Source organism: Mastacembelus armatus, chromosome 18, assembly GCF_900324485.2.
Source record: "Mastacembelus armatus chromosome 18, fMasArm1.2, whole genome shotgun sequence".
Taxonomy (NCBI): Eukaryota; Metazoa; Chordata; class Actinopteri; order Synbranchiformes; family Mastacembelidae; genus Mastacembelus; species Mastacembelus armatus.
This window is the reverse complement of record NC_046650.1, coordinates 4,067,827-4,081,398: the sequence shown is the minus strand read 5'-3', so window position 1 is coordinate 4,081,398 and position 13,572 is coordinate 4,067,827.

Below are 13,572 nucleotides of genomic sequence, written 5' to 3'. Positions count from 1 at the left end.
AACCACGCCTGAATCAGTTTCTGACTTAAATTTCTTCATCTCTTGAATCATGTGCACTTTCTCTACTTTCTCCATATTTGTCTTCACTGTTGCACCCTTTTGCTTTAAGTCCCATGTTGTGCAATTAGCAGTGGATTGATAGTGGTGAGGTAAAACAGATACAGTGGTCCTGAAGGGAGCACACTGAGATTAGGGGCTATCTGTTGTTTCTGCACCAATAGGTGTAAAGTGTTATTAAGTGCTTTGCTAAATTTCTGAATTGAAGATATGATTAAAAGACGTATGTCCGGCCTGTTTACATTTCAGCGTAAATATTAATGAATATTAGACATTTCAGAAACAGTGCTCTGTAATTTTGAAAGATTATTAGACAATTGTTGCTCCTGTTGAGATTTCAAGTATAATTTCATATAAGGTTAGTGTAAGTCTGCTCATATTTACAGTGTTCAGCAGTTGTTTCATATGTTGTTGTTCTTCTTGTTTAGAGCCTTTGGATGTACTTTGGTTACTATGTTTGTATGTTTTTGTATTTTTAAAATGAGGTGATGCATATTTCCAATTTTTCCCCAACATAAAACACAAACTAGCCCCAATTTCCTGTTCTGGTTCTCACAGCTGTCTGTCTCCTCTGTCCTCCCTCATCCTTGTCCATTGATTTTACGCTTTACCTACCTGACATTGCAGTTTTGCAGGCTTCTCTGTCTGTATTTTTCCTACTCTCCTATCTTACATCTCCCACTTGCAAGCTAGCGTCCTTGGTGCTGTCACTTTGAAGCCAAGAAGGGAAACACAAGGGTGCATGAGCAGGGGTGAGCCTAGCTTTAATTGTAGACTGTCTGTGATGGAAATTAAATCTCACTCAAGAAATAATGGCAGAGGATTAGGTTGAGCCCTAGGGTCAAGACCAGCTGTTCTGATAGCTACTGACTCTGCAGCACTCCACTTTGAATTGCATTTGATTTAATAATAATGTGTGTGTTTGCATATGCATCTCGATAGTATGTGCATGCGTGTGTGTGTGTGCGTGCTGCCATGGAAGGGTGTGATTTATCAAATATACATTATTGCAGATTGGTGAGAGAGTGCATGCATGAAAGCTATGTTTTCTGCGTATGAAACCCCATGTTAAACCCCATGTTAAACCCCATGTTAAAAACACGTCTCTTGACCTGGCTGAGAACAAACTGATTGAAATAACTGATGTTAACACACGTCCCTCTGGGAAGAATGGAACCATGCATTTTTAGCATGGGTCAGTTTTATATGGACATTATTTAATTGGTATGGTTAGGATGAACTGCACTGGAACATTTAATTTACAGTTGTTTTTGTTTGTTTGTTTGTGTTTCAGATTCCCTTCTCCCACCATAATGACGGAACCCACACCTGCGTAAAGCTCCTTGACCTGTGCATTTCTGGAGAAGAATTAGTTTACACTGAAACCATGAATGCATTATATGCTCCTGCAGACACCAGCAAGCAGTAATACTCATCTACTGTATGGCTCCATCCCTCTTCTGCTGATTTTCTTCCGCTTGCACTCCCATTAAAGAAAGACCACAATTGGGTAACTCTTCTCTCAAGCTTTTGGTGACTGCTCAGATTTTCTGGAAATTGCAAAGATCTGGATTCTTGCGACAAAGATTCTATTTTTGGCCCAGGATAGACCTTGAGTCTTGAGAAAACATTGAAATTATCATAATCCCCCACCCTTTACTCTTCCATTTCCTCATTCCTTTTCTCTAAGTCCCAGAGGCACCAACTGATGGAGAGACGAAGGAGAGAGTCTGGATAAGGACAAGAATTAGAGCATCAGAAAGAAGAGGAAGAAACTGCTGATTCATCACGAAAATTGGAGTATTGTCCCTGTGAGGATTACTTTTCCCCACTGAGCTTTATACTCCAGTTCAGTAATATAATTGTTGTTTATATTTGAAATCTGTTAGCCACAGTGAAACTACACTGTAGCTCCCTGGTTCATTAGACCTATAAGGCATAAATTATAAAAGGGGAACCTTTGGATCTTTGAGCATGACAAGAGGTTTAAGATTCCTGTGTTGGCCTCTGTGGCCTCTGACTGTTTTCAGCCTTGTCAGTACAGTGAAGATGCTGGAATTTGGTGGGGCACCTGGCCAGTGGGCACGCTATGGCCGCTGGGAGGCTGGGTCAGTGGGTGAGCTGAGTTTCAGTCTCAAGACAAATATCAGCAAAGCCTTGGTACTCTACCTGGATGATGGCGGCAACTGTGACTTTTTGGAGCTGCTGATCACTGGTGGGCGCCTTCAGCTGCGCTTTGCCATCCACTGTGCTGAGCCAGCCACTTTGCACATGGAGACAAGGGTTAATGATGACCGCTGGCACATGGTCTTGCTCACCCGCAACTTTCGTGAAACCCTCCTGATGGTGGATGGGGAAACAAAAGTGGCTGAGGTGAAGTCTAAGAGGAAGGAGATGGCAGTGGTCAGTGACCTATTTGTGGGTGGGATCCCACCCGATGTGCGTCTCTCTGCTCTGACATCCAGTACAGTGAAGTATGAGCCACCTTTCCAGGGCTTGATCTCCAATCTTAAGGTGGGGGAGATGCCGCCTACTTTGCTAAACAGCCAAGGCATTCAGAGTGACCTGGAGTACCTTTGCACCAAACAGAACCCATGCTTCAATGGGGGGTTTTGCTCTATTCAGTCTGGAGAAGTTCACTGTGACTGCACTCACACTCGCTTCAAGGGGAAGTACTGCAAGGAAGGTAAGGAGGCGTCATAATGTACCATCTCTACCATGTTTTATTGTATCATGGCCCTGCTTTGCTAGTGGCTAGCTTGATGTGCACCTTTTTAGCACGATAAATTTAACTTATTTCTGTAGCAGTTAAGGGTATCAAATATCCACAACCTCTTTGTCAAGAGATACTTGGCTTTTTGGGGTTTTTTTTTCTTTTTGGTCTCTTAGCAGTGATTTAGTTTTTTAAAAAGGTCAGTACTACAGTACATAGTGGTTTGAGTTGCACTTGTTTAAATTATACAAAATAGTCTTTTCATTATCCTTCTAAGTGTCTTGAAAAGAAGTCCAAAGTGACTCATTATGTTGGTTTGAGGCCGTCGGACGTTGGTGTTGTAATCGGTTTTAATATTTGAGGTATAGATATAGTGAGGACTAGCAAACAGACTGGTGAAGTGCTTTTTGAAAAGGCTACTTGATACATGCATTCTGCTATTTCAGTCTGTTGTCAAATTGCTGTTTCTTTGCTTGTAAGATTGAGGAGTTGAAGAAAGATTTTCTCAGAGAATTATGTGACATAACACAGGTGATAGTTTAAATGTGGCTGGGACTTTTTTTTTAAACAATAAATCAAATGTGCTGAAAACCAAAACAAAGAAAATATTTCAAGTGCAAAATCATGTAACAGTGTAAGTTGGATTTTTTGACTGGCTTCCTTGTCTTCTGTTTGTATTTATTTTTCCTGATTCCTTTCCATTCTATTCTCTATTTTTTTTTTTTTTTGTCTTTGGTGTACACTTTGGTCTTGCCTTCATTTGCTCTTGGGAAGTGCTCATGTGCTGTCAGCTCATGTCAAATTCAGGTCTGTTTTAGACCTCTGGCTCCCTTATTCACTGAAACATCCCATTTCCATATCTATGGTTTTTCCCTCTTCCACGTTCATCTGTCTGTGTTTCTCCTCGTCCTGCAGCGTTTCCTTCACCTGCCTCCTACCTACTCTTCTCAAGGCTATCTGGGCTTTCCATCTCTCTTCACCTTCCTCCCCTTCACTGTCTCTCCTGAGTTCACTCCCCCACTCCACTTATCTCCTTTTCACCTTTACCCGCTGTCAGCACTTTGTACCTTTGCCTCTCCTCCTCCCACACTTATCAGCCACCTTTTTTTCTTTTCATCCTGTCTCCATCTCAGCACTTTGCTTCTGAGTTCTCTGACTCCTTATGCAGCTCAGAAATTCCTTGCTCTGTCTGGATCATTTGTAATGGGGGTAAAAGCCCTTCATCCTTTATTATCTCAAGTTTTTTCTGGTATGTGTACTAATATAGGGCTACAACCTCCATAATAATGGACTTATTAGCTCCTACCTTTTCCTGTGTGATGAAATGTCTTGTAATTACTGAATCTTTAGTAGACAACTATGGCATATAGCCAGCAGCGCCAATTATTTGAAATCGTGAATTGTTGTGGCACTCACAGATAAGCTTCGACAGCACTGAAAAAGAAATCAATCCAAACTAAATTTTAGTTGAGGTATTGCTTTTGATAGATCTCAATAGGATTAAAATTAGCACCCAGTCATGATTTAGATCAAAGTCTTTAAGTTGTTTTGATTTTGAAAGCTTAGCAAAATATTAAAAACCTTTAGAAGTTACAGTATTTTGTCTTTTGCTCCCTGGAAAAGCCTAACACAGAATCCTTCATTTCTCCTGGATGATGGTTATTGCTGTTTAGAGACCCCACAACACACACACACACACACACACACACCTGCACAGCAAACAATGCCACTGGTAGGCAGCAGTACTGGACAAAACTTTGCATAGACCTTCTCATTCAGTTTTTTCTTTGTTCCTATTGTCTTCTAAACTGCAGATTAATGCTGAAGACTTCAAAAATAGATTCTATAATAACAATTTTGTAATGAAGTAGTAAGCAAAAAAAAGTGTTTCATGTTTTAGATTTGTCAAAGCTGCCACTATTTGCTTTGTGAGGTGTGGCAGGCCAACATTTCTTTGAGACAGGAAGGTCACTCAATCAGGAAAATTTCAACAGCAAACTTTATTGAAGTGCAGTGGTGATGAAACTGGCTCTCATGAGGACTCTCTTGGGAAAGGAAGAACAGGAGTTCAGTCTACTGCTAAGAATTTGTTCCACCCTCACTTAGACTCAGAAATCACCAGTTTACACCACCTCAAATTATAGCCCCCATCTATGCTTTCCAGAGGTCAAGTAGTAGACACTTCTTAGAAAATGAATGGATGGTATCTGCATGTGAGGTTCCCACTGTGAATCATGAAGGAGGCGGTGGGGTGGGTGCTTTGCTCTTTATGTAGCTGGTGATTTAGTCTGATTTCAAGGCACATTAAACCAGCATGGTTACCACAACACTGTGCAGTGACACGTCATCCCATATGGTTTGCACTTAATGAGGCCATTATATGTTTTTCAACAGTGTAGTGATATAAAACACACCAAGAAGGGAGAGTGTTGGAGCCCAGCATTAGCTTCCACAAGCTAACGGCATAAGTGAGATGGTTTCGGATGAGTTGGACCATAGAGTGACAGAAAAGCAGGTAACGTGCTCAGAATATGTGGGAAAAACATTACATGTTTTACCACATGATGGTGGCTGAGAAAGCTCTGTTCCAATTCAGGGGCCACATGCTTTGAACGCTGCATTTGAAAAGAAATTTTTGAGGAATCTAAAATTTAAAACATATTTTTCTGTCTGTTTTGCATAATTACATCTGTTTGGGTCACACCTTTGCTGTCTTCAGCATCAACCTACTGTCTAGAAAAGAAAAAGAAAATAAATGACATTAAAAGAGAAGGTGTGTCCAAACTTGTGACTAAAGTTGTAGGTCTTTTTTTCTTCTGGTCTTTCTCATATTTCACAGTTCCTTTAATTCTTCAGGCCTTCCTCTGTCTCCATAAGGGTGCTCTGTGTCAGATTGCTGTGTGGTTGCTGGAAGCAGATACTGTTGCCTGGCTCTTGGCGAAATTGAGAGCAGAATACCAATGCAGTACTACAGTGACTGCAGGAAACATTTGTCCTTTTGAAATAGAGAGAGTAACATAGAGGGAGAAAGTGAGAATGGAGATAGAGGTAAAGGAGAAAGAAACAGAACAAGAGGAAAGTGGGGATAGAGCAATGGCTGATCAACAGTGAGGAATGGAGAGTAGAGCAATAACAAGAAAGACAGTGTGAAGATATTCATTTACTCAGTGTTAATTTATTTTCAGAGATGTTCTTTGGTTTGAGCACCGTAAATTGGGTCATTATGGCTGACTGCTAGTGCAGCGGTGTATTTACTCCTTTTTATCTAACATGTGGGTGGGAATGTAAAGGTCTTGCTTTCTCGCTTTTAGTTGGTTTTAAGACACTTTAGTTTTCTGTACTAACAAACCAGTGTCTTGCTGTGTTATCTCTGTGGTAAAGAGGCCATGTCAAATGAAAGCTGATTTTTAAAGGGCTGCTGCCTGCTCACTTAAGAGAGGAAGAATGCATCATTTCATGGGAATATTTTTAATGATGATATGTGGCACTGGCAAAAATATTCATGTGTCTAGTTCTTGATGATCCATAATGTACTGCTTGATCATGTAGGCATTTAGCTGATGCTGTTTTTCACAGAAAGTTTTAAGCTGTCGAATGAGCTTGAAATCCCAGTTCACTATAGCTACAACCAAAAATAAGCAGTGCAGAGATCTCAGCAATATTTCTGTGCATTTTTTTTTACAATACAGGTATTATAGTAATTGTATTGTGGCTCCAAAGGACAAAACACAACACGGCAAAGAATGAAATATAACATTAAAAAGGGTAGATTCACCTAAGTCATAGAAAAAAAAATCAATATTCCCACTTTGTGCTAGTGGTATCTCCTCTTGCTGATGGGTTTGATTTTATGTATCCATGTTTTGAGGTCTGTTAGATTTCTGCTTCCCATCCAATACACTGCAGGTAGGGGTGGACAAAACGCAATTTTTCAACTGTCAGAGATTTTGCCAAACCGCAGTAACTGTTATTGTTTTGTATTTCTGGTTGAGTTAGGCTATTGTGGGTAACAGCTTTTTAGACTTTTGTACTGATGCAAGGAAATTTCTTGACTTGACTGGGACAACTGCTGGATCAACTGAGGACTGATGAACGATGAAAGAATTGTAATCCACTTCCTGTCTTTAGTGCTGATTGAACTACTAGAGGATGGGGTGCTGCTGTGTACATTTCACAGACCACCCCATTTTTCACATATAATGCTGCATTTATATTAACTTGACTTGTAAAAGGGGTCTGTGTTTAAGTAAAATAAAACGAAAATCAGGCTGTTGCATTTCTGCTGAAATTTGGGATGTAATAATAGTAAAGAGATCTTTTGCTGCAATGTTTGTCTGAAAATTCACATGCTTCCAGTGTGACAGCTGTTAAGATGCACAATTCATTAGATAAATTGTCAAAAATGCCAACACAACATTTGTCACATACTGGTGGAGAAGAAGCGCTATGATATGAATCACCAAAACAATAGCTGATGGACTTTCTCCACTGACAGCTGACACTTTTGTAAAGTGGACATTCACAATGGACATTCTTCAAAGAGTCAAATATGTACTGTAAATATAGTTTGACTATATCTGTGTGTGTGTGTGTGTGTGTCTGTGTGTGTGTGTATATTTCCAATTAAAAAGAGAACATTTTATTGACATATTCAGCTTCATTATAATTAAAAATGGCACATTTATTTTCCATTGTAATCCATCGAGCGTCAACATGGCACTGAAGACTCTTAGCCAAAATCGACTTGGTATAAAATTGATTTTAATTGGCAGATTTATTGGCTGAGCCAGGTATTGAACAGTTTATTCTTGCTACTATTGAAGAGCTTAATAACATTTAAACACTAAGCCATCACTCAAACCTAACTTTTAAGGCAAAAAGCACTTTAAAACCACTGTGTATTGATCAGTTATATTAAAAACAGAATAAACCAAGGTATTAATATTTCTGAGATGGATGACGGTGACTGATGTTGGCTGTGCTGTCCAGCAATAGAGGGAATAAAATCTTTTTTTTTAATGACAAAGAAATATACACATTAATTACAACAATATAGTGAAATGAACATTTAGTTGGACAGGGAAATTAGAGAGAGTAGTTATCGGAGAAACTGTTCCTCTTACACCCCTCTTATTGATAACTGATGTATGTTAATAAATACCAGACACTGGAAGTGATAGTCACAGTCTCATGTGATATACACAGGAGCATACCAGCAGATAATGGAGTTCAACACAAAGTTGATTTCAAGGCTGCCTGAAGCAGAGGTGGAAAGGAAAGGAGCTTAGTCTTTACCATGTGATCTTGACCACATTGTGTTACATAAATCTGCTCAAAAGAAATGTGATGTGGTAGAAAGGCAGTGGCCAAAGAAATTGAGGAGGGAAACACACCCTGTCTAGGATTCCATATCAATGTTTTTCTTATTCTCAATCACTTCAGCAACATCAAACCAGGGATCATCAACACTTCTTTAGTTGACTTTTCCAAAAGTTTCTTCTACTACTCTCAGAAGTGACAATTCAAACATGCTTTGCTCAGTTTTTACCCAGCATCCCCTGTGTACCGACAGTCCAAGCCCCCCAATATGGGTAGGTGGTCCCACCTTCAAACATTCCAACACCTATTCAGTGAAGGCATCTGTAAAGCAGTTCTTTTCACACAAACTCAACTAATATATAATTCATTAACACTGCCTTTGAAGGTTAATAAAAAAGTATTCAGAAACAAAGATCACATACAAACAAAACCATTTCACCGATAATTCATACCAATAATCCACTCAACCAATCGCAAATCAGGTCACAAATAATACAGAATATTCACCAGATCATCTCAGCTGCCTGGAGGTATAACACAACTTACATGATGGCTCATTTTCAATGACAATTCATATTCCCATGTTACAGTGATGATGTTATAGAATACCAATAGTCAAGGCAATACCACATCATCACAAAGCACATTCAGCATCCATCCTTTGACAGCCTGTAGTGTGAATTTTTGAGCAAATGATTGAAATAAGAGGTGTTAGCCCATAAAGGTCTAATCTACTACAAAAATATTGTCTTCAAGATAGTCCTTTGTAATGATGAATGTCAGGCGAAAGCAGAATCAGAAGTCTGAAAATTGACTATGACAGCTGTGGTTTTGTAATTTAAGGAGGTTGTGCCATCTCATCTCTCAAGCATAGTTTTTTTTTATCCCTCGGCTCCCTTTGTAGACTCCATATCTCCTGTGGTGTTAATTTGAATACCAGTGATCTCACTCAGCTGTAACCCCCCTTCATACATGGCTGGCACTGACAGGATTTTAGTATTTTTGCTCCTTTAATGTTAATGTTGTTCAAGTGAAGGTGGAGGTAGTTCGTACAGGATGAAGGTGAACATCACACAGCCAGCCTGATGATCTTTTTAAAATGACCTGTGATGCTAGAAGGCAAAATTCAGAATTCGCCTGACAAATAGTTCACTGAACATTCACAGAGAAATAAGGAAACACAAGTTAATGCTTCATGTATGCTGTAATCATAGATTCTGTTGCCATTAGCTTGGATTTTGAAGTAGTTATGGGCAGGCCTTTTACCATTATGGGTTGTATTTAAAGCTGCTACTTGCTTATGTGAAGCAATGTTTTTATAATTCATGATGGTCCTGGTTGTATTGACAGTGCAGGGCAAGACAGCAATGAGTTCTTAAGACAGGGTAATGAGAGGTTAAATGAATTTGTGAAAATGACTGCAGTGATATTAATGCATTCATTTACTCAAAAAACTGTGAACAGTCCTTCATGCTGCCATAGACGTGCACCTGACTTTTGTCATAATAGTATGCGTGAACACATCCAATGCAGATATAGCATTTGGGAGGTTTGTCATCTTAATTGGATAATCTGTGGATTTAGATTTAAAACTTCATATTCATTGTAATGCTACATTGTATTGATTACGTTTTCGGAAGCTTGTAATCAATCAGCTACATTTGGAAGTAATTATCCCTAACCTAATCAGCTATATAGCAGACAGACTTGTTGGTTTTTGGTTGTGACAAGAAATGATGTCATGCAGTGTCACAGAAAATTGGATGTTATCCATCCACATTTGAGGTCTATTCTCTGGCATTGGAATAAACACAATATTACAATTATGAGGAAAAATAGTTGATGTAACAGCCCTTTTTCACTTGGCAATGCTATGAAGAGAACGTGTTCAAAAACAGCTGCTTAGCTCTTTACTGCTCACGACTCTCCAATTTACTTCCATCAACACGTTTCATTATATATTTTGGAATATAACAAAACCTGTGTGCCACAGAAGCTTTGCAGTTAATCAGCCTGGACCCAATAGCCTGTGACCATAGGCAAGCCCCCCTAGCTATGCAGTGAGGGTCGGAGACTGTACTGCTTTTAGGCAGTCAAGGTATCACCCTAAAACACACACTGACCTTTCTTTAGCCTGTGGAGATATCTGAAAACAGTCGGCCTTGAACGCACACAACAGACCATGATAATATGGCTTCATTAGCTGCTGTAATTTATCAACAAGGACTCCACGTCCCTGTCACTGCCACAACTCCCATGAACTTGGTTTACCTAGCATTTAAACTTTATGTGACTTAATTAGATTGAGAAGGAAAGAAGAGCTCAAATATGATTACCTTTTATTGTTTCATCATGTGAGACAAGAAAAAAAAAAAAACGTTCACCTATCACTCCCATGAACTTGTCATTTTGTACTGCAACTGTACATTAACCCTCTATGGTATGTGGTGGTGTTATGCATGTTGCCAGACCCATATTCACAGGTGGCAGTGGAGGAATAACTTAAATCAGCCTCTGAAATGCCACAGTTGTTTATTCATGTTCGCCTCGTTGTGTGTGTTAATGTACCTGAAGCTGTGCACAGTCATCTGAAAGGGCTCTGCAGGCCCAGATACTGCAGTAGCGGTTTAAAGTCTCACTCTCTCTGTCATTTGTATCACAGTACCAGATGTGTTACACTATCATGTCTGTAGGTGATGCTCAGCTTACACTCACACACACAGTACACTGCGCATGCACAGACCATGGTCCAAAATAGACCAATGAACGCGTACTTAGAAATTGAAGTTAAGAATAAGGCCTGTGGTCAGGGTTTCATGTAAAACTGTATATTGTCTTACTCGGAATGAGGTGCCAAGTAAAGCCAACTAGTGCGTCAGTAGTTAGAGTAGTCCTCAGGAGAAACAAAAGGTATTCAGGACCTCTGCTTGCAGACTTAAAAAAAAACATGGAAGCATAAATCTCTGTAGAGCGTGAAGATCTCATTACTGTGTTTGAAAAAACAACTGCATAAACTTAGAGAAAATAGGGATGCAGATATTTAATAACAATAATTAATGAAGTTATGCCATTAGATGTGCAATATGCACACTGCTAACTGTTTCTCTTGTGTTGTCTGTATAATAATAATTAATGACATTAAGAGAGATAAAACTCAAAAATTGACCCCAGCCTTACTGCCAGAGCAGAACTCCAGCTGGAATCAAGCTTCAGCTGGGGATGTGACAGTGCTACGCATTATATCTTCACCATCCTCCCTGTACACTGCTGTGACTGAAACAGTAGACTATAAAAAAGTAATTTGGGAGAGTTGTTTTAAAATAGGAAGTGGTGTAGTAGTAGGTACACTATTAAACCTCTGTTCCCCCCTCTCTGTTGTCAGCTATACTGTGTTTTAATAAAGCCCAGCTGACAGTGTTTCTGCTGATAAAATGAAAGACAACATATTGTTGTGACAGCAGCTATGTGATATGTCAGATTTCAAATGATGAAATGATTGACATGTTTTAATGCTATCAAAATGAACATAGTGTTTACTACAAACAGGCTAATAGTTTTTGGGACCCATAGTGGTAGAAAGTAGAACTGCATGCTGCATTTATTTTAGTCCAGTGAAGGGTTAAAACCACAATATTTCTGATGCATCTCCACTGCCAGGGTGCTGCAAACATGTGGTGAAAAAGTGACGTTTTTAGTCACTACAATTGTGGGTGTACTAATGAATCGAGAAGAATAAATTGCCTCAAGGCGGGGGCTTGACCCAGTGTGTAGCTTGACACAACCAGCACGTTGTCTTAATATTTTATCTTAACCTACAGTAATTTAACAGTAGTCCACTCTACAATGCAGTAATACCACAAATGTAGTGGTATTAGTGTAGTGTTTCCCAAATGTCAAATATTAAATATCACATTGATATTAAATTGAATATATTGGCTAGACTTCTTTCTTTTTAGTTGGACTCTAATGCTTACTCAGAGACAGTTGCTGTGCTAGTGTATCCTCATCCTGAACACGTCTGAATAAATGTGAAAAGAATTTATAATTTATTCAATGCAGTCATAGTGTAATATCATAGTGTAGTATTCTTACACAGCCTAAAGGAAGGAGTATTCTTACTCATTTGGGTCATATGGCATTATGCTGTATAATAGTTTTTGTTCAGGAGTACAATATTTCATAGCTGTGACGAGCAGACCAAACTGAACATAGAGCCAAAGGTTGCATGTACTCTCCCTACTTACCATCTGCCTTTTGCAAAGCAGAGAGCTATCTTCAGATCTGTCCTTCTGCAGCCCAGCTGCCCTGTCCCTGTCTGCTGCTGCTGCTGCTGTGACAGAGCATCAAGCTGTACTCAAACTTTCACATTGTTAATTTGTTTAACAGCTTAATGTAGCGTGAATGCGTACTACAAGTTACTTTCAGGTCCAATTATAAAGTGACATCAAAGCTGTTCAACCAAACACTAAAAAGTGACTGTAAAGTGCCATGTAATCATAACTTTAGACCCAAACAGTGCGTTTAGTGGTCGATTTATAGTCGTTCTATATTAACAGAATGCAGTGGTCCTGAAGTGGGGATGCAATTTTCTAAAAATGAGCAATCCTAGTGTTTGTGAAGCTCTTGTAGAATACAAAGTCAAACCTCATTGGCCACCTAAATGCAATACTTCCAATAGAGTCCATCCTTTAGGGCATATCGAATTCTACCTAGATAGAGGGTGTTAGTATTGTGATTGAGTTTAAGAGACAGTACTTTTTTTTCCCAGAATATAGGAATACATTTCTTCATACTGAATAGCACAGGAAAAGGTGCTGTGCCCTCTGTAGGTTTTTTAAAATGTCACACCATCTCAGTATTTAAATTGTAAAAACCTATGAAAGGAATATGAATATCTCAGAATACAGAACTGTTATATTTGTTTGCATAAAGCACTATGAGGTAGATCTGTTTCTCCTTTGTCACATTTCTTCCAAATTTGTCATATTTTGTTTGTTTTACCTTGGAGTAGCAACACAGTCTGTAAAATGTTAAACTGTATGAAACTGTGCCTGGTGTTAATGAAACACATATTGCCGTATTTTGGTATGATCATCCTACAGTTCCCACTGTACACTGTTCCCACTACTTTCTTATACAGTCTGGTTACCTGTGCATTGCAGTGCATTGTATATACTGTAAATGAAATGTCTTTCTCTGAGTCATTGCTTGTGTGTGGCTCAGTTCAGTGTGTCTTACAGCTGCTGTTGACCGTGCACAGAGCATGTTTGAGCTCTGAACTGGTTTCAAACTGTGAATGGGGTATAATTCTACTGCTCATTGCAAATACGACAAACAAGAGTTTGGGTGTTCGCTCACCTTTGCAAAAGATGATATGATAGTTGATACTTGTTTATACTCACTTCACTGCCATTGCTTGCAGTACTGAAAGCTTCAACTGTTTTTGTACTGAAAGAACTGTGGTTCTTTCTGTTTTTGGTGTT